At 42.8% G+C, this 22,885-nt stretch overlaps 1 protein-coding gene across 1 annotated transcript in view; it reads left to right on the top strand.

Annotated features, from left to right (window-relative positions):
• Window positions 1-22,885, top strand: part of LINGO2 (leucine rich repeat and Ig domain containing 2) — a 2,438,702-nt gene that overhangs the window by 939,419 nt on the left and 1,476,398 nt on the right. Inside the window, exon 4 of the mRNA XM_086962132.1 lies at window positions 2,176-2,310. The gene's annotated coding sequence lies outside the window, so the exon portion shown is untranslated. The remainder of the gene's footprint in view (window positions 1-2,175; window positions 2,311-22,885) is intronic.

The raw sequence follows: 22,885 nt of genomic DNA, 5'->3' as shown, positions 1-22,885 counted from the left end.
CCAAGTTCGGCCCACTGAACAAAGTACCTTCAATCCTGGTTTGTGGCGTGTTGCGAGAACCCGTTTCAAGGATGCGTCATTCAGGGGCGTTTCCGGGGAGGTGCAAGGCTGTGATGAGGAGTCTTGTGTCAACATCAAGGATGCTATAGACAGTTTGCCTTCTCTGTGAAGACCTGCGTCGAAGATGCGTCAGCACTGGTAGTTCCGAAGGAGCTGCATAGCTGCAATGTAGAGTCCTGAATTGGAGTTGATGGTTCCGTCGATGAGGGCCTTTGCCATGCGAAGGTCTGTCTCGAGGCTCTGATTAGATGGCAACCAACTAGCCCTTGGACTCACTCTGGTAGCCCTGAGTTCAAGTTGTGAGTCCTTCTTAAAGTGCGGCACAGCAGTTCTTCTGAGTCTGTACTGGTGTACTGAAGAGTTGGGGCTGAGTGTCCATTATTTACACCTGCTACCATTTCTGAAGAAGGAAAAACTAGGAGCAATGTTTTTATTTCTCTAAACATTTCACACTTTGCAGGTGTGATGCACTGTACACCACACATCCAATATGTGAAATGTATCAGAATGTATCTAGGCATAAGATTCTTTACTGGAAGAGTAAGCTTCTAGAACAAATCCTATGCTAGACAGCGCACTCACCCATCAGCACCATGGTCTAAAGGTTGTGCCTGGTGCTAGGTAGCCTACTTGTGCACTGGTGGAGAGGATGACACAAGCGGCAGGACATTTTTAAATATAGCTCTTTGTTGCTTTCTACACCTTCTGCAGCACACCAACTTTGGCTGTTGGCTACGTTGCACTAAACATGAATAAAATCTGTCCCTCCATGTGAATAGCAAAGAGATAGCGAACATGCCTTTTTGGGAAGGGGCAGTAACTGTTGCCTGCCAATCTTTCTCCTCCAAAAGGACACAGTTGAAAATAAAGAGACAGAAGTTAAAACAGCAGTTTTAACAACAGTTCTAAGAAGTTGTATAAAAATGTTGCAAATAAGGCAGAATTCTGGGGCATATTACCAAGCAATAGCGATAATTATCGCTATTGCTTGGTTAGAGACAAAAATTTACCGCTGAGCTGCGGCGATTTTTACCGCAAATAAACCTTGGTATTACCAAGGTTTATCGCAAATGCGATAAAAATCGCCGCAATGCATGAATATCGCTGAAAAGTCAGCGATATTCATGCATTACCGAGCTAATGCTCTTAGCCATGTTATCCACCTCCCATTGGATAACATGGCTAAGAACTGCTCAGGGCAGGTGTTAGCTTTTGGAGATATTCGCACTTAGCGCGAATATCTCCAAAAGTTGGTAATAGGAGATAGCGATGTTAGCGACTGTTTCCAGTTGCTAACATCTTGGCACGCCCACTTTGCATGTCATTAATGATAAATATCACTGACATGCAAAGTGGGGCCCAAGATGGTCGCTATCTCCTACTAGCTGTCGCTAACTGGTGTTAGCGACAGCTAGGTAATAGGGAGATAATTTTATCTCCGCTTTCTTGGCTTTTAAAGCCAAAAAAGCGGAGATAAACCCCCTTGATAATATGCCCCTCTGTTCTTTGGGGTTACTTCCTGTCCTCTCAAACTGGTACTTTCGGTGTAAATAGCTGTCCAATAGCATTGTGGGTCAAAAATCCTACAAAGTTTGTAATCTAGCTCTTATGTGATCTTCAGTCTTGTCAAAGCCACAAAGGGCAGTCCCACAGTCGTAGGAGCTTGTGCAATTTAAACTGTATAACAAACAAATAGTGCTACTGAATATCATGTACGTTTTTACATTTTTATAAAGATCAAAATGCACCGTGGATAATCATCGAGATGCAGAGCGGATGTTGCCTCTATCTAATGGCCTAAAATACTTTTTGGGCTTCCCCTCATTCATTTTCATTTTTATTTTTGGTCATGGTTTCATTGAATACTGTTGCCCACGTACAAGGTTGAATTAGGGTGCTGCTTCATAATGTGATTGATCCATGTCCTGATAAAGACCATTTCAGCTCTGGCAAATGGTGTTGAAACGTTACATTGACTTCCTTTCAGTTTTGAACTGTACATTTTGGATACACTTACATAAAAAGACTCATGTATAAGGACTGCCATTTATCTGAATAATGATATTTATAGATAAAAACTTGTTTTGTGTTGAATTGTCTCATTTACGATTGCAGGTTTTCAACAAAAGAGCAGTGCTCCATCACCTCATTTCATCATTGTAGGATGTGTTTACTGCTTGCATTCATAAACACTTGCATATACAGATGTATTTATGAGGATTTCCTGACTCCATTCAAAGTTCTCTGGAGGTCAGTTACATTTTTCTAATTGTATATGTCAGTGTTTATTTATTGCTGACAAATTGTATGGAAAGATAATGTTCATTGTTGATTATTCAATTAACCCCAATGAAACCTCTTGATTGTTGTAGTACTCCTTAGGCCTGTCATACGTTTTTGAGGGCCCAGTAATAAATTCCTTGTTGGTCCCACACAGTACAAGCACTTTTTTAAGTTAAATATATTTCCTCCAGAGAAAGAGAAAAATAACGGAAAGTCCAGAATCTGGCGCCATCTAGTGGGTTGGCCGTATTAGCTGTCTCATCACTAATGAACAGGGCAAGCTTGCATCAAAATCTATAAACAGTTTTGCTGAATAAGGTGTATGTCAGCCAAAGAGCTGTGACTGAAAACTGCAACGGAAAACTGCATTCACAAAGGTGAATGGGACAAGCAAAGTAGGCACTTTGCCAAACATGCCCTCATATGGGAAAAAGAACAAGGCAGAAAGCAATAGAGCAGATCTTTGCCTTGGGAGAAAGCTCTTAATGTGCAACTGAAGAACTAAAGGTACTTAACAATTAGCTGTGCAAAGAGAAAAAACAGCAATGACAAGCGGATAAGGCCATTCTAGGGAAACTCCATTGTTAAGTGTTAGAAAGTGTCTTGAGGGCACTTGGTCTAAATTATAATCCACATTCCAAGGGCTTGAGGCGCTAGAGCAAGCCCTGGAAAGAACAAAAGGTGTCTGTGTGAATTAATAACAGCAGCTGGAGGAACAGCAGGAGTTGAATAATTCCATCAATAAGCCTGGCACGCTCCCGCATTTTTTTTTCATTTTTCTTGTACTGATTTTGTTATAAAAAAGCTAGTTGTTATGGCGCTGGTTCTCAGTGCATTGTTGCGTAAATGTAGGTTATGCACATGCGCACTGACTTAAAGTTTGGAAAGGCCAGTGGTGGTGCCCTGGGAGGCTAGACTGTAGCCTAATTCACATTGAGCCCATTTTTGCATCAACAATTCGGTTGAGGTCAACATTTTCCATTGGCAGTGTAGGGTTGGAAGTCCTCAGTCAAGTACCTGTGTGCCGACCTTCTTATTTTTTCCTTCTGATTATCCAAGTATGTTTTCCTATGCAGTGACCTCCAGTCATGTATCCTCGGCTGCAGTGCTTAATTTGTAAATAAGTAAGTGCCAGAGCCCTCGTCTGGAGGCCCCCACAGCTTGTACCACCCATTGTCCACGTCGGCGGAGCCATCCCGGTACCTACACAACTATTAACCGTCAGACTGCTTCAAGAGTGTCAGTTCAGACTGTTCAAGGCCCCCAAAGCTATAAGAATGGTTTGAGCGGCAGACATTAGATGCTTTCAATGTATATTGAATTAATAAAATAATTGTTATTCTGCTTATCTCTAAATCACTCAAACAGCGCCACCACATGGCATTTGTCATAGTTGACAATTAAGTGCTGCTGCTGAGCACTGGAAACCACCGGCTCAAATTAAGCACTGCTTTGCTGCTGTTCTGCATGCTTTGGAAGTTTCTTACCAACAGATTGTGAGAGTTGGGCAATCGGGGTATACCAATAGTCGTTCTATTTTTATCATTGATGACAACTCTCTGGTGTCAATATCAGGCCATGGCATGACTAACAATTGATGCCTGCTGATCAGTAGTTGACAAGGCAGGCCTTTTTGATCCTAGAGAGGCTGCCTCTTGGCTCACCCACTGTATATTTGTGCAACTGACATGACTAGGCCCTCTGATTCCCTATGTCAGAGTTGTGAGTGTTTAGTGCTTGTAGCCACAAGGTTTGCAGAGTGCTTCCTAGGGGTTTGTGGCAAGCAGAGCTGATATCTTCCCTTTCTCTGCCTATTCCACTGCACTGCTGCTCTTTTCCCCTGTCCTACTGAAATCTTGTAAAGCCAAAGAGTTGAGTCAAGGTTTGTTCGCCGCACATTTGAATGTGGAAGTAAGGCTTCTAAATGTTCGATTTCCCTGAATGAAACCAGTTCCATTAGGCCAGCCGGTGGATTGAGATGTACCACACATGAACAAAGAACTAAAGATATCAGCTCCTGTACACCATGGGTGCTGAACTGCTGGAGAAGCAATAGCTTAGGTACAGCACTATTGGAATTGAGGATTGTCTCATTCCAAGCTGGAAAAGAGTGGACAATAGGGGATGCCTGCCATCCCTATGGAAACCAGAGTGACAGGGCACCTTTGGCAACTGGTTGCCACTGAACTGTATAAAACCTGAAGAGAGACACAATTTCAATCACTGAATGCCTCCTAATCTTCGGAGGCAGTCTGAGAGGCCAGTGGATCTGGGGTCAAATGCACTGTTTATAAACATATGGTGACCCTTGTAGTTCCTGCACTGGTCACTGTATGACTTGGAAGATGTCTACCCACCTACAAAGAATAAGGCTGATACTAAAGGCAGAAAAAATCGCCTATCTTTCTTGAAGGATTAGGGATTATACTCCAAGGTGGACGAAAACAATGTTGTTGCTGCAAGACAAAGAGAAGTTATGGACGGCATGATATATGGAGAACCTAATTTACTTAGCAACAAATCTATGCCTACTGTCATGCGGAAATGTGTTTATCGTAGACGGGTGAGAATGAAGGCCTGCAGCAGCGGCCCAGCCTGACCAAAATTATAATTCCTTGTATCTTGTGCTGAGTTGAGAGATTGGTACCACTACCGAGTAAGACTACGGGAAGATTGTAGGTTGCCTAGATCTTCTCTACTGCCGGCACCTTGTGAATCATTCTTCAAGCTGGTGGTGCAGACTTTGCACATGAGGCCTTGTGAGCTGCTGGTCTTGCAGACCCATGTTCTTCTCCCTACAGGTGTTGCCGATTTAGTATGTGGCATCCTGTGATTTACGCAACATTCATCCCTGATGGAGGTGCTAACCCTGCATAAGTGCCTGTAGCCTCCACCCCTTCTCCCCAGTGGGACACTACTAATTAAAAGACCTAAACCAATTATGTTCCCAACCCTGCCTCTTAATCATCTAGGCTGCATCCACAAGAGCCTGAAACTCTCCGCGCCTGTGTGCCTAAGTGTTGCTCCTCCATCTTCAATTTAGAGAAAAAGAGACTGTTGCATGGCATATCTCGTCAAGGCAAGACAATCTCTCCCCTTGCTGCACTACAGCCCTTATGCACATTATGCAAATGTTAATCTCCCATGGAAACTGTGTCCCTGCAGAATGCCCACGTAAAGGTCTGAGCATAAATAACAAAGAGCAGTATCTGCCTCACTTTATTCAAAACCAATTTTTTTGTTCATATGTTACTAAGCATGCGATAATCTCTCTTCAGATGAAAAGAAGTTGGGTCGCACACCAATAATACGTTAAAGTTAATCCAAAATATATATTTCCAACAACTCCAAGCACTCCAAACACTAACGCGTTTCACTCTCCTACTGAGATCTTGTTCACATAGCTTACAGCCAAATGTCTTTTTGATTTGTTGTGAGTGAAGCACGTGCTAGATGATCTAACCATTCTATCCTGCCGCCATTATCCAAGACGAAGTCTTGGCTCTCTGCGCTCTCGTTGGCTGAACCTGAAAAAGAGGTTCTTGGCAAGTGAGTGAAGTTGAGGAAGTCTGTGGCTACTGTGGTTCCATGCACAGCTTCAGTACGTCTCACATAGATTGCCTAGTTGACAATGACTGCCACACAGAAAAGTTTTAAGCCATGGGCAAAGTGGGCAATTGCCCAGAACCTCTTGGGAAAGTCAACTTTTGCTCCATCTGATCTGTGTCTATGCTATTTCTCTGACTAAAGTTCTCTCTTTGAGAACGTCTACATACAAAGTTGACTCTCTACCCAGTGTCAACCTAAGGATTTTTGGGGTTCCAGGCAAAACCTATTTAAAATGGTTTTGAGGGACACCCTAAAATGTAATATATAATGTGGTATTGTTTTTCACTATGCAGGCTTGAAGTAGCAGGAATTGAGTATAAAAATTCAAAATTGTTCCTTACAGGGGACTTAAAAAAAAGTCTTGCCCGTGACCCCCAAAAACCCTCAAAATGACACTGGTCTCAGAGACACCGGAAAATAGTCCTTTATTGGCAGGTTGGTGGCTGGCAAATTAGCTCAAATGGCAAATGCTACCATTGTATTTTTTTGTGCAACCTGAAGGTAAACGTAAACGTAACAGATTACTCCATGTCATTAGTGACACCATACACCATTCTATTTTTTGTTTTACAAACTATAGTAATTTACACCTTCAATCCAAAATGGTTACACTGATAGTTGTCATGATTACAACTCACAGAAGAATTGGAATTTTAACTGAGTGTCAGTAATAGGGCTTAGTGCAACTGGTGATGGTCCACTTATCCGCTAATTGGTCCACTCAGATTGAGGAAATGAGCACTGTTCCATAAAAGTAGCGCCAGATGGATACGGTTTGTGGCAAAAAGGCGCTATATAATATGCACATTTTTTCCCATAGCAAACATCTTTGCTATGTTTATTTTGACAGTTGTTATGGTTTTGTCTAGTTTAGTTATGATAAGTGGTCCACATACTTCAGTTTTCACAGTGCTCAACATACTGCAGTTGGCTAAGTCCTGCTCCTGAGACTCTGGTCTGTGACAGAAAAGTGGAGGTGAGTGCATGAAGGTATCTGAATTCCAACAGCACTGTGAAGCCCTGCTTATGGAGTTTTACGGATTTCGGAAAGAAAGACATGAAATTTGCATTTAAATAGGTAAAGATGTTTTACACTGACCATAACAGGAGCAGGATGGATTTGGCTAATTAATTTCATGTTGACATTGTGTCGTATTCTTTAGCAAAATATCCTCGTGTCCTTGAATATTCTGTAAAAAACAGAACTGAGCAACAGTTAGACAGGTTGCTTTACAGACAACAAGCTCTATTAATAAAGATAGTTTTGGTGGTAACTCTTTAGAAATGAAGCTGCTAAAAAAAACTTTTTAGAACTAACAGAAATTGTCAAAAGGGATTTATGGCAGGCACAAAACCCATTTTAGTGAGCACAAAAATCTACATATGTAATTCCCACTCATGAGGTTTTTTGTGGGCATCCCGAGGAGCAGTTTGTCTTGTAAGTTTGGAAAGGCTCACAAACATGCAGTGGCGAAGCAAGGGTGGGCGGGGGGGATGGTGCGCACTGGGCGGCACGAGTTTTGGGGGCGGCGGCATCCATGCCCACCCATTAGCTGAGGCCATTGCGGGGCAGCTGCCACAGGAATCGCGAGCAACCTCCCCCTCCCCCCCACTCTTAGCTGCAGCCGTCTTACACACAGCCATGGGGGGACCGCCGCAGCGACCGCCACAGGCAGCAAAATGTCTAGCTACGCCACTGCAAACATGTACATTTGTGGACATTCTCATCCCAGTTGCACCATGGAAAAGGGTCAAGATTTAGTCCAGCACAGGGTGCTATAACTCCCCTTTCAGGTTGAAAAGGGCCAAATAACATGCCAACATTTGATGGGGGTATAGAGAAATGTCTTTCAGCAAGGGGAAAAATTAAAAAATGTGCATTTGCTTAGAATCCTCCCACTCCCCGTGTGTGTACTTCTCTGCTATGGAGAGCCCCGTCAAAATAATCACAAAACATCATCAGAAGTATGCCTGCAATCAGTGCCTGGCACAGTTTACCAAGCATACTTCCACAAATGTTTGTGAGTCTCAAAGGGTAGTAAATCTGCACCTGCAGCTACACATACATCTGCAGGAAGGTGTAGGATAGAGTCAGACCCGGGACCAGGGTTCAATTCCCGACGCAGCAGGGTCTTGAGCTCAAATGTCCATGGACTCGATAATTCTCGCTTCGGTGCCTGCTCTAATCATGGGTTCTCACTCTGCAACTCTGGGCATTAAGCTTGCTTAATCTCCACAACGGCCCCCCTGCGGCGGGATGCCTGGCTTTCACCTTGGGGATGCCCTGTAGGGGCGATCTCACAGGGAAAAGCCAGGACGGGTTCCCAAGGCAAGCGCCGGGAAACCTCCGGGTAGCTGTGCGCTCAATAAATGCAATAATAATAATAATAATAACTCTGAAGCTACATTAGCATGCTCCTTGCATGCATCAAAAAAGAGAAAATAACTGCATAAATAAATACATGTAAATTATGTAAGTATTAAGAAAAAGAATACATTATTGGTGGCTTTCCATCGAATCAGAAGTCAGTCATTCACAGCATTTGATGGAATCTAAAATTGGTACGAGTTGTAGCTTCTCACAGTGTTGTCTGAAGCTACTTTCTGATACGGGTCTGAAGTCGATCGGGGCAAAATTATAATTATGCCAGCGTATTTTGTGTATTTTTGGGATTTTCACATTATGCTTGCTATGTGAAATTTACGAAAATACATCAGTATGTTAGTTAAGTCATTATGCTGCCATATGCAGTAAAATTAAAGTGTGGGGACAACACCAATAGCTGGTGCCCGAGCTGCTGTTGTTCATGCACTGGTATTTTCTGCATCACTTTCTTGACGTAAAATACGTCTCCATGTCAAAAATTTATGGGAGCATGCATTATCTGCTAAAATATAGTGCTAAATGATGGATTCGTATTTTGTATAATTTTGCATAATTTCACATAATTTAGCAAAATTTCGTTTAATTACTTAAAAGCCAACTTTGTAAACGCTTACTCTTTGGTACATTAAACAAAGCATATCCCTGTGCATCCAAAGGCAGCTCCCACCGAGGAGCAGATATACATTTCGGAGATCATTCATGATGCATGACATGGTCGGCCAATGGTCTTAGATCCCCAACATCAGGGTGAAAACGTGAAGGAGGGACAACACCATTTGCGTTGTACCAAGCTTTATTAAAAAGGTCTTACATTACACCCGGGGAGATGATAATCACATTCCAACACTTGCGCTTTCCAAAGTTTCATGTCAATTTAAATCTAAATTTAACTTGGGCAAAAAGAAGATATATATGAGGAACCAGTGGTCAAAACTATGCAAATATTCTTGTAATCCCTAAACACATTTAAGATAATGTTGCAACGCAAGACACAAATTTCACACTCAAAGGATATTCATTTTTTACCCAGTTATTTTGAGACATAATAAATAACACATAGCAGTGCTAAGAAATGCAGCTGAATGCTAGACAATGCTGGCAAATAATACAGATGAATGTTATGGTTAAGAGTCTTTTGAAATAACCACTCTCAAGTTGTTCATAAAAGTTGATTTCTATTGCCAATTTGCAGAGTAATTGATTAAAATATGTGAATCACAGACATGATATATTTCTGACCCTCAGTGATTTTAGATACAATTGCAGTTAGTTATATTTGAGTACCTTCCTCAAGCTCCCTTTGACTCCCTCTTTGTGATTGTTTCTATAAAAATTGTGTTGGCTCCTCATAAGTCATTCTGGAAGTGGATTGGGTTGGATGAAAATCTCCATTGGGTGTCAATACTTGAGGTATCCACTATTGGGTTTGCTCCATGTTTCCTCGATTTGGGTCTGTAGTTTCTGTAGCTCCTCAGTCCATCTCTGATGGACACCACTATAAAGGGCCGTTTTGATGTATACACATAGGACCTCACATAGTCAGAGACCGACATAGGCCTCTGGCACGCGCAAGGTTACTGTGATACCAAGGCCAAAATAAAAGCCAGAATACCAGATTCACACAGTCAAGGACTCAAGACAGAGGAACACACCTGTATACCATGCAGAGGAGGTCTTTGTCATCCTAACACTTGTGTTTCTTTCTATCATTCCAACACTCCTCCACAATTTTCATGCGGTAGCATTCATGTGTGGCTGACACTTGAACTTCCTAAGGCAATATACAGTGCGTCACATTTTCTTCTCAAGCCTTAAGATTCACAATTGTCTTCTAAGTTCTTTGACAGCATCGATTTGTATATTCTAGTAACAATTTACACTTTTAAAATTTACAGCTTCATTTCATTTATCACATAATTATCGCTGGATTCTCGCGGAGTCCAGACCATTTTTGTGAGTGTGAATCATCTGTCGCCTGTTGATTGGAGAGAGCTGGGAAATGCTCATGCACATTTTGTTATTTGCCTGAATCCACAACCCCCGAGGCATTATGTATATTTCACACATTTACACAACAGTAGCAGATGTAAATGAGGGATGTCAAAATGAAGAGGAAAGTGGAGGGAAGCATGAATTGGGAGATAAAAGACTTGACTACATCAACAACAAGCTTTACTCAAATGGGTCATCAAAAGTGCAGTTGTTATGTCATGTTGTGACCCTTTCTAAAGCGCTCATATCACCCCCAGGGGTCTCATGGCACTGTAGCGGGCCATTGAGGAAGGGTCCTATGACATGGAAAAGCTGGATTTAGAATAGCCATGTTTTTAGATGCTTTTTAAACTGTTTATTTATTTATAAAGTTTTATACAGCGCAAACTTGACTGAGATGGCACAAATATGTATTGGGAAATTAATCCATTGTTGGGGGGCCAGGTGAGAGAAAGACCTACCACCATTTCTAGTGGAGGGTACTTTTAGAGGTGTGAGAAAATGTTTTCCTTCAGACCTAAGGTTTCTCCTTGGTGAGTACCACCTGATTTTCTTGGATAAATAGCTTGGCCCTGCTCCATGCAGGGCCTTATTTGCTATGCACATAAGTTTGAAGCATGTATGCTTCTTGATTGGAAGCCAGTGCAGTGCTCTCATGGTGGGCACCGAAGGGGATCGGGAAGGAAGATTCAAGACTAGTCTGGCGGTGGTGTTCTGCATTATCTAGAGCATGGTATATAGGTCTTCATTAACCCCTTGGTTGCCGCCGCGATTCTGCGCCTGTGCGGCGCTTTTAATGAGTGGGCGGGTTCATGACGGCCCCCAGCCGTCATCAGCACACGAGCACCGTGATGCATGACGGCTGGGGGCCGTCATCAGCACCGAAAGGGTTAATAGAGGCCATGAAAGAATTGCCATAATCTAATCGGCTAATTATTAAACCCTGCACCAGCGTTTCCCTGCATTCCAGCGGTATCCAATGGAAGTTCTTTCGTAGTATTTGCATGTGGCCAATGTCTGGTTTACGTGGTCTTTCATGGATAGCTTTCATCTATTATAATCCCAAGGTTTTGCACCATAGATTTTGGTATGGGGAGGGACTTATGCTGGTGAGCCACCATGCCGTTGACCAGAATGATTGTAATTTTCCAAATAGAATCACTTCAGTCTTGCAGGCGTTGAGTTGTAGATACTTTTTATGCATGCAGTTGGATAAATGAGACATGCAGTTGATTATCTGGTTCTTGTGTTTTGCAGGTTAGGTCCCAAAGTGACGATTAGCTGGGTGTCATTCGCATAAGAAATTACTTCATACCCATATGACCGGATGACCTCTGCCAAAGGTGCTATGTAGATGTTAAACAGAATGGGACTCAGTGCTGATCCCTGAGGGACTCCTTTATCAGCCTCTGAGCTGCTGGAGACTATAGAGTCAAGTTGGACAGTGCAGGTATGACCTTTTAGGGCTTTACCTCCTACTTCAATCTCTTCAAACCTTTGTATTAAAATGGCATGAGAGATAGTGTTGAAGGCCACCGACAGGTCAAGCAGGACCAGCATTGCTGGCTGCCCGTTGTCCAAGGAGAGTTTTATATTGTCTAGTACCTCCACCAGGGCTGTTTCAGTACTGAAACCTGCCCTGAAACCTGATTGGGATGGGTCCAGTAGTTGTTGACCAGGTATTCCATTATTTTACCAAAGAATGGCAGTAGAGAGATGGGTTCATAGGTGTGGAAGACTTTTGGATCTGCAGATTGTTTTTTTAGGGATTAGTTTGGCCCTCACTGATTTCCATTTAATGGGTATTTTTTCCAGGTTTAGAGACAAGTTAAAGAGCTTGGTGAGACTAATGAGTAATGCAGGGGACAAGGTAGATAAGGTATGAGGCGGGGCAAGATCCTCTGGGGACCCTGATTTATGGGTTCAACCTTATCCTGGGTTAATTTGGTGAACACCTCAAGACTTGCAGTCTTGTATGTGAAGATAACGTCCTCCTCCATACTAGGTTTTACAATCTTGGGATTTGAGAGGGAGTTATAAATCTTGTCAATTGTTTCTCTAAAAAAGAGAGAGAGTTCCTGGACCCAGATTTGTGAGGGGTGACTAGCATTTTGGCCAGATGGGCGATTAGTAAATTCATGTATTATTCTGTGAAGTTCTTATTGGGAGTTGGCTGCTCTGTTGACTCTGTTTAAGATGTAGGGGTTCCTGGCTTCCTTAATAATATTTAGATCTTGTCTCTGCGTGAGTTTATAGGCTATTTTGTACTCTATGGTTTTCGTTGCCCTCCATTTACATTCTGCTCTTCTGTTAGTCTGCTTGCCTATTACAAATGTGCGTTATTAGCCCTACTGTGTATTTTGCTGATATCCATTGATCTCTGTACAATTGTCTAGATACTGGGTGATAGCTGTCTCCAAGACATCTAGTGCAAGATCTATGTTGTCTTGCTCTTTAAAAGTGGGTAGCTTGAAATGAGAGGAAAAGGAGTCGAGATTCATTTTCTTCCATGGTCTCGTCAATTTCTTTTCTGAGGTCTTATTCCTCAGAGTGGAGCCTAGTTGTATGCTGAGTTTCACATTGGTTTCATTGGGGAATATAAGGTCGAGTGTATGTCCTGCAATATGTGTGGGTTCAGTTACCCTTTTTTTCAATCCTAAAGTATTGAGATTAGTGATCAGCTGTGTTGTGCCTGTGTCCATGGATAGCTCTGCATGGAAATTGAGATCTCCGATGAGGGAAAGCTATCTACATCAAGTATGTGGGGAGCAATGTTTTCAACCAGGCGGTTGCTGAAGTTGGTTTTGGGGCCTGGGGATCTATAAACAAGAGCACCTCTCCATGATCCTTTTTCTTGTGTCTCAAGTCTAAAGATACAGAGTTCGAGCCAGTCGGAGGCAAGACATTCCAGTGTGCTGACCTTAACTCTTGCTCCATACACTATCGCTAAGCCACCCCCTCTTTTTATATTCCTGTCTTGTCTAAGTAGCTTGTATTCAGATGGGAGGGCCATTGCGATATCTGGAAGTGCTGTGGGGTGAAGCCATGTTTTTGTAATGAAACAGATTTCTGGTTTCTCTGAGTCTAACAGACTCCAAACTTCTAGCATGTGTTTGTGGATTGAACGTGCGTTAAAATATAGTCCTTCTAATTGTTTGTATGCCTCCCCTAAGTTTCCACCTTCTGGGTTGACGAGGACTGGCCTCTGTGGGGATATATTGCTACAGTTTTTGCATTTAACTAGGATTTCTATGTGTAGTACTAGCTTCTCCATGTGGACATAGCAATGAGGGTTGTTAAACATATTGTTACTGTTTAGCTGTAGAAGTTCTTTATTTGAATATCAAAATATATCCATGAACATGTTAAGAGGGAAAAACGGGGCATATATTCTGGCGGTTGGCAGCGGTCAGACGTGGATGGGCACACACGGGCTTGCCTTCGCTGTGCCTCAGGGTGCCGCTGGTACGCCGCTGAGCGCGTCCGCTCCCTTTCCTGACCTAAAAGGCCTAGGAAAGCGGAAGTGGACTGCAAGACCTGCTAGAGGAACGACTAGAGCGCCGACCTGCCTCTAGTGTACTGCTCCACTTCCTGTCATGAGACACTCGGTCCCTCCGCTCAAACGGCACAAGCCGTGGCGGAACGAGGACGCAGTGTCAAATATACAGAGCGGAAGAAGGGGAACACGCTGAAACAAGGTTTGGTAAGACCTAGCATAAAAAGAATGAAGATAAAAAGATAAAATGCAGAGGCGGCTAAAAACTGCTTAACATTAGGCATAGGCAGTAAGATTAAAAGCAGACAATTTTCACGGTGTAGGATGACGTTCAGGTGATATGGCAGTGAGGTAAGATAAAGGACAGAGTCCTCCTCACCACTACACTCACCTCCCATATGGGAATACTGTTGTTGGTCTGTTCTGTGGCAGGTGTTAGAATACTAATGTACATAAAACATACTGTAGAGTAAGTAGAAACAATTGTATAGTGTTTACCGTTTTAAAGTATTTTGAGGTACATGAGGGGATTGCAACAGCTGCCAACAGTCTACAATTCTGTTCATCATAAGTCTTTATATCCAAAACACCATAACATTGATAAGATACATAGAAACATGATTAAAACATATACATATCATTCAGATAACTCCATAAATCACTATTCCTGATTAGTTAAACTTTTCGTCTCACAAACGGCCATAAACAAGAAAGTGCAAAGTTGACTGAATTGACTTCCAATCACAGGGGCAGGGCAACTTATCCATATAATAATACCCCAATTTTGGGAATGCAACCATATGCTGAATAATCTCCAAATGAAAATTGAATAGGATATACCTGTGAAAGGTACTTATAACAGTATAAAAGTAGGGCAGGATCCCGTGTTGTTCATAAACAGATAAATGTCTTTTGAGCATCATTTTCCCTGTGTCCCTTACAGTTCTCTCATTCTCTCTAATCCCAATGAATAATGCCTTTGGTTCATCCTTAGAGTAATGAGCTATATACCTAGGAGTTTTTAAAAGTTAAAATCCAAATCAGTGATCAGACTTAAAATATCTCTAATATTTGCGAGCCAGAGGATTTTAAATGCATGACCCAGAGCAAGGCAGTCCTTAATAAAAGCCTTAGTTAATGAGGTCTCCGTTTTCACCCAAACTGCATGGCAAAAAAACAGAGGTTTCACATATAAGGAGTCCTCAATAAAGGGGAGTCCTATCTCTTTATGAATATTGGTCTCAGGAATTTATTGTGGTACCACAAGTAATCGTCTTAAAAATGTATTCTCCTGTTTTGGTAGGATCATTGTATTTCCAAAGCCCCAGAGGCCAGCCCCATACATCTCAAACAAAAGATATTTACTTCTGTAAATATTTAACATTTCTCTTATGGTCTTTGTGCCTGGCTTGATAAACCTAAGCATGAATTGTGGTTCTCAACAAGTTAGATTGGCCTTTTTTGTTTTTGATTGGACTATCTAATACATTAAGAAAAAGTTATTCCAAAAATAAGGGAAGGCTTGCACATTGGTAATACGCTCACATTTTACGTAATGGGCCTGACCCCATGAACCTCCCCTTCCCACAGGTGATTGTATCGTTTTTTTGTTAGACTTTTGGATCGCTGTCCTCCAGATCATATGTGAGGGTGTTAATGAGGCATTCCAATATAATTTACTCGCAAAATTAAATGAGTACATGACGTGTGCAAACTTTTGATGCATCAGAGTTTAATTCCTGAAGATCCTTGTCTACCACATTTATATAAAGAGAAAAGAGGAAGGGTGAAAGTACACAACCCTGCCTAATCCCCCTCTTTAACCTAAATGGCATAGTGTGTTCTGCATTAGATTTAAATCACACTCTAGTTGTAAAATTGTCATACATTTTTGCAAACAGAGAAATTATATCTCTTGGGGCATCTTGCAAATTCATACTGTGCCATAATTTCTTATGAATTACTAAGTCGAAACCACTACTGAGATCCTTAAAACTCATATACAGACACCCACCCTTACCCCTTCTATATTTACCCATCAATAGGTTTAGATTTAGGCACTGTTCCTCTTTACCTATGCTCCTTCTAAACTCATATTGTGAGTCTACCAGTTTACCAATTTCTACTGCCCATTAATCCAATCTCTTCAAAATAACTCTGCCCAAAAGCTTTGCAGATGAGGCTAAGAGCAATATGGTTGATAACCTTTAGTGTCGCTTTTACTACTATGTTTAAAGATTGGACCAAAAATTGAACCATGTCACATTGAGGGGACATACCCAGCTCTAGTTGCGTTTAATACCACAGTGAGCAAGGGAGCCCAAGCAAAGGTAAATGCTTATAAGTGTGCTCCGGGACACTGTCAGGTCCTGGAGCCTCCTCTTGTTGCTCTTATCTAGTGCCAAGTTTATCTCTTCCAAGGTAGAAAGTAACAGGGAAGGGGACCGACTTACTGTTAGGGTAAGTACCACAAATATCTGAGGGAATACAAATTATAGTAAAGTGGTCAACCCAAACATGCGCAGAGACGGTGAGACGGTACTTTCTTGCCATGTTGTCATAAAGGAAGGCATGTTCAGGGTTCTCTAAAAAAAGGGAAGTGTCATTGGTCTCTGAATCAAATGGGCTCAGCCCAAATTATAAAAGTTTAGTTAAAACTTGCCTGAAGAAAGATTTCAATATTATTCTCTACATTACCTATTACTTTTGCTCGGTTGGCATTTAATTTATTATTGTAGTAATTTATAAATAACATATCAGAGTTATCTTTTTATGGACAATAAAGCAAACTGATAATATGGGGGGCCTACACACATCTTTTTCACTTTAAGTGTAAGTAAAACTGAAATTAGAATAAGAAGACCCCCCTTAATCCTGCCAGCATTGGAAGGAATGGCAGGGATAGCATAAGATAAAAAGTCATTCACATAAATCTTACCAACCACCCAAGTCTCCTGTATACATATAATCTAGGCTTTTATAGCAAAATTCTGCCAATTGGTGGAATACAATTTATTCACTAGACCTGCAATGTTCCATGAAAAGATTATGACCTTGGCCCAAATTAGAAGTAGTTGTACAGAGGGATGGATGGTTACTAGTACTACTAGCTGCTCTATATTATTTACAGCACCTGGGGATAATGTGGGATTTACCTTTTCTAGGACAGGAAGTCATTCTATTTCCTCTAAAGTGCCATGAAGCATGGTCCTGGAGAACAGCGCAACACAGTGAGGGATACATGGCCTGGATCCAGCTACTCATCCTGAGACATTCTTAAAGCCACTGTCCTCCGACGACGCAGCAATCACCCAACATTTATCCTCCCCACATTTTCCTGTGTATACCTTACTGTGTATAAACCGACTGTCCCCCTTCCCGGTACCCTTCCACTACCACCCTTTTTTTCTACTTTTGTTCCCCAGTTTCAACCCATCCCTTGCTTTATTTACCTCATTGGTCAGTGTATGTAGGTGAGTATATTGTTAAGTATCCAGTTATTTTCTCCTTTCCTGAAAACCAATAAAATAGATTTAAACCTGAAGTGTCATGAGGAGCAAACCTGTTGCTTATAGCAATAGTGTCTCTTTGTTCAAAAGCGCTCCCCCTCCCTTCAGAATGGTGAGACACTTTATTTACAAAGAATAAATCTGGCTTCTAAAAATAACCCAAGGGCAGAGCATCAACTTTCCCTCCCATACGGATGTTTAGAGTTTGCATTTTGTTTAATGTTGATAATATGAATCTGATAAAGTCAGGGCAGAGAAAAGTTTATAAGAATATAATCTTCCTTGCTGCTCTTCCTGGATTTGCCAACCCACTTTAATCTTCATACAGTTACAATTTAATTATACAAATATTGAACATTGGTAACCATTTTTGACAAGCAGTAGACCACTTTATTTTTAAGACATCTCTAAGTCTCAGAAGAAATATCACTTAGTGAGTGAACACCCTTCAGGATAATGATGTATGAATTTGCCTTGGGTGGAAGATGCAGAATATCTTGCGTATAAGAGTTAACAGCCTGATTCATGTACGGGCCGTTTTGCGTGTCCCTAATAGCGAATCATAGCGATTCGCTATTGAGGACACGCAAAACGGCATTCATGTAGGAATTGCTACTTAAATAGCGATTCCTACATGTTCTTTATTTGCGAGTAGCAATTTGCTACTCGCAAATACTCCCCATTCATTCCTATGGGCCAAGAGGCCCATTGGAATGAATGGGGATTTGCGAGTAGCAATTTGCTACTCGCAACTGAGATAGCGATTTTAAGGGTGACAGGGGTGTCCAAAGGACGCCCTGTAGCACCCCTAAAATGCACTTTTGGACAGGTGTTGCGCACACACATGTCCAAAGGACATGTGTGTGTGCTACATGCAACTTTGAAAAATGCTTTTAAAAGCATTTTTCTGAGTTTTTGCTATTTACCGACAGGTCTGACCTGTCGGTAAATAGCGGCCCCAAAGGTCCAATATCGCTATTTTGTTGTGTGTCATGAATAGCATTTAAGGAATCTCTATTAGAGATTCCTTAAATGCCATTCCACGCAAATATGCGAATTCTTAAATAGCGATTTTTGCATTTGGTATCATGAATACCAAATGCAAAAATTGCGCTCGCAAAGGGCCAGATTCTGAGAATCTGGCCCTTTGCGAGTGCAATTTAGCTACATGAATCAGGCTGTAAGAGTCCGGTGCAAATCATGGCCTTTATTCTTAGCGCCTCCCAGGATGTCAACATTTGGGGAGGAAGTGCAATCTTGCACTTCCTCCTGAGAGGAACACTTCCTCCCATTTGAACCATCACTATCTGCACAGCATTCTAGTAGAACTACTAGTATGATTTTTTTTAACTTCCAGCAGGTTTGATGCAGCAGATTGAAGGAGTGCACGTTTTCATTTCACATCCTCTAGGATGGACATAGTTCTCCAGGCCCAACCTTGTACCTAGGTTTTTTTCCAGTGTATGAGTTTTTTTAGCCTTTTCCCTATGTATCCATAAAGCATCCCAACTGTCTTTGCCTAGGAATTAGTGCTTCGATAAAACTTGATATTCCTTTGGTCGGGTTGATCTAGCCTTTGTCCTCCTCTGTTCAGCTGGAGGAGAGCTGGCAGCAAATGGACGGAAATTAACAATAATACTTACCTAATAGCACTACTCCACACTACACCACTCCACTCTATGCCACCTCACTCTATGACACTCTACGGCACTCTACACCTCTCGACTCTGCGCGCCTCCACTTTACATATTTCTAAACCACTCCACCCATCACCACTTCATTCTACACCACTCCACTCTACTCTACACCACTGTACTCCACTCCACTCTACTCCACCCCACTCTACTCCATTCTATTCCACAACATTCTACTGTACTCCAGAACACTCCACTCTACTCCAAAACGACTCCAAGTTTTCCACTGTACTCCAGGACACTCTCTATTCCACAGCCCTCCACTCTACTCCACTTTAATACACTCCACTTGATGTCACTCCATGATACTCCTTTCCACTCTAAGCCTACAAAGTTCTCCACAACACAGGACCAGCATATCTCAACCACTGCCTCAACTTTCACACATCCACCCGACAACTCCGCTCTGCCCAACTCGCCCTGGCCTCCTTCCCATTGATCCACAAGACCAGAACCGGACGAAGATCCTTCTCCTACCTCGCCGCAAAGACCTGGAACACCCTGCCCCTCCACTTCAGGCAATCCATGTTGTTGACACAGTTCAAAAAGGACCTCAAGACCTGGCTCTTCGATTGAACCTCCATGAGACCCTCACGGGTGAGTAGCCGCACTATACAAGCACCTGATTGGTTGATTGACACCACTCCACAACCCTCCAGTCCACTCTATGCTACTCCAGTCTATGACAGTCTACTCCACACTACGACACTCCACTCTACAACACTCCACTCCACTCAATGCCACTCTCCTCTATGCCATTAACATTTAGCCATGCTGAACAACAGCCACGCTGGTGTACACCTGGCTAAAACACATTAGCAAAGCCAGTAGCTCTTGCATAGGTGAAACATACTGACTTAGCCAATGTTTATTAGTGCGTGTTTCAGTAATGCAATTTTATGTCCCTGGATGCACTGAAGTGCATGTGCTTAGGTTGCGTGAGGGAATCACTATCTAGTGACTCATATTGTGGAGCAGATCTACACTTTCTGCCTTAACATGCAGTGAGAACATTTTTACCAATGAAGCAAAAGCTAGACCCCTTTACAATTGCACATTGTAGAGGCATAGATGCCATTTTCGCGCCTAGTAGCTCAGTGGACTAGTGCATTTACTGCAGGGATCTGTGTTTGACACTGTGGTGATAGGTTTAAAGCCCGGCACATGTCCACATAGCCTTTCATCCTTCAGTGGTCCATAATATGGTCCCCATTTAGTTAGTGAACAATGAATGTCTGTTATCTATCAATAGTGCCAAAAAACTCCACCAGTGGGTGGACATGCCTACTATGGTACAGGAGCCTTGCAATCACGCCTGTGGAGTACCAGGAATATATGGCACCCCTGGCATCAGACATTTGTTTTCCGCCCTCTTGTTCACTCGAGCAGTAGACATTGAATGAAGTGTCTTGCATCACCTGGAGCCACTCTGGCAGTTCAAACCATCAGTGTGCTTGTTTGTTTGGAGAAGTTCTTGTAGTAAACATGGCTGGACTGGGAACAGCAACCAGCCTGGCAATCTGCTCGACCGTCCCCGGTAGCGAGGGATGGTAGTGAGAAGCAGCGCTCCCGCTTTTGTGACAGGGGGCCGATATTGCAGCAGCTCTGCAAAAATGGCCTCTAGTACCAAAACCGGCCTCCACCTTTCCGGCCCACCGGGAAACACCCTGGGCCTCATTTATGAGGCAGTGCGTCACTTTTACGCTGCGTCACTTTTTGTGACGCACCAGTGGCGTAAAAAATGTGCCTTGTTGCGCCATATTTACAAAGTGACGCATCTAGGTAGATGCGTCACTTTGTAAACCCCTGCGCCACATTATACCTGCGCCAGGTATAATGGGCCTCATTTATGAGGCTGTGCGTCACTTTTACGTTGCTGGTGCGCCACTTTTTGTGACGCACCAGTGACGTAAAAAATGCGCCTTGTTGCACCATATTTACAAAATGACGCATCTAGGTAGATGCGTCACTTTGTAAACCCCTGCGCCACATTATACCTGCGCCAAGTATAATGTATGCAAGGGGGTGCGTTTTGACGCAAGAAAGGGTCATGGAAGTGACGCAGTGAAATCTATAGGATTTCACTGCGCCATTTCTTGGCCACTAATGCATCAAAATCTTACGCCTGCTTCATGGCAGGCGTAAAACTGATGCAGGCACTAACAACATGGGACTTGCCCATGTGAAAGTACACATTGCTGGAGTTGCGTCACTTTTGTGACACACTCCAGCAATGCGTCACTTTTGCGCCTACAGATACGTCAAAAATACTGACGTATCTGTAACTCCTTGCGACATGATGCATCATATTATAAATATGACACATCAATCATGTCGCAAGGAGTGCGCATTGAGAAGTGACACATCGCTGCTTTCACGTGAGGCCCAATGTATGCAAGGGGTGCGTATTGACGCAAGGGTCGCAGAAGTGACGCAGTGAAATCTATGAGATTTCACTGTGTCACTTTTAGGACGCCGTTGCGTCAAAATCTTGCGCCTGCCTCACAGCAGGCGTAAGACTGACGCAGGCCCTTTGAAATGGCGCATTGCTGGAGTCGCGTCACTTTTGTGACACACTCCAGCACTGCGTCACTTTTGCGCTTATTGATACGTCAGAAATACTGACGTATCTGTAACTCCTTGCGACATGATGCATCATACATTAAATATGACGCATCAGGAATGTCGCAAGGAGTGCGCACTGAGAAGTGACGCATCGCTGCTTTCACGCAACGATGCGTCATTTCTCATAAATGAGGCCCACTGTACCCACTATGGCCAGTCCGGCCCAGGTAGTAAGTAGCTGAGGTAAATCAGAGGTAGAGCTGGGAGAATATGTGTATGAATTGCAAATCAGGCTCAAAACATTTGATTGCCAGCTGTCCTAAGTGCCGCAGTTTTTAACGACAAAAGCATCTGAAGCAGGAAAGGTTCTCATGATCCTGAAGGGTCTACTTGATATTCGAAAACCCTCAGCATGGCTTAGAGACAGATTTGCCAACTTAATTTCCCACAATTCCCTACACTCCTTTCCCGTGTCTGATTACTACTTGTGGAAGGTGGTTCTTTTTCTAATGACGTGTATCTTCTCCGCGCAATGGTAGGTGTTATGTCGCCTGAAGAGAAGTGTGGTGCTTATTGCTCACTACTTGTTTCTTTCTCATCGATAAGCATAGTGTAAAGCAAGCATGTGGCATTTTAAAGATGTGGGGGTGGGGGCACCTAAGCAGGCTGGGGGATATAAACGCGCCCTTTAATCTTAAAATTCCAGATGCTTCTTCGCAGGACTGTGACATATGCTGCTGGCAGAATGTGGTGTGCAGCCCAGAGATAAAGGCGGCAGTAGGCGCGTTGTGGGAGAAAAAAAAAGCATATACACCCTCAAGCCCACCTCCTCCCACCCGAGTCCGCCTATCACTTTGTCAGTATGAGCACGCAGGAATTGATTTCAATACCGCAAATATCACATGTGCTGTTAGTTATCCCGCGAGGATTACTTTTATTGATCCGCCAAAGCTGCAAAACCATCAGAATGTTTTAAACGATTAGCTATGGACAAATATTCTTTTCTTCTTCGCCGGCATCTGGAAACAAATGGCGTTTTTGATTCTGGATCGATTCCGCTAACAGCGGTTCATCTCCTTCATTAATGAAACCGGCCCTCGGTTTAAAATAAAAGATGTCTCCCTTCATGTGGGCGGACTAGCCACGTGCATCGTTGGTGGATGCGGAGAGATACCATAGAGAAGTGAGGAAAGCCAGAAGAATGATGGAATCTATGACCCATTGGAGGATTGGAAGTTAGGGCACGTGCTTCCTCACAAGACGACAACAACACCATTTCTAGCGAAATATT

The sequence above is a fragment of the Lissotriton vulgaris genome, chromosome 3_1 (genome assembly GCF_964263255.1).
Source record: "Lissotriton vulgaris chromosome 3_1, aLisVul1.2, whole genome shotgun sequence".
Classification (NCBI taxonomy): domain Eukaryota; kingdom Metazoa; phylum Chordata; class Amphibia; order Caudata; family Salamandridae; genus Lissotriton; species Lissotriton vulgaris.
Note: the sequence above shows the minus strand (reverse complement) of the source record. Positions and strands in the feature narration are given on the sequence as shown.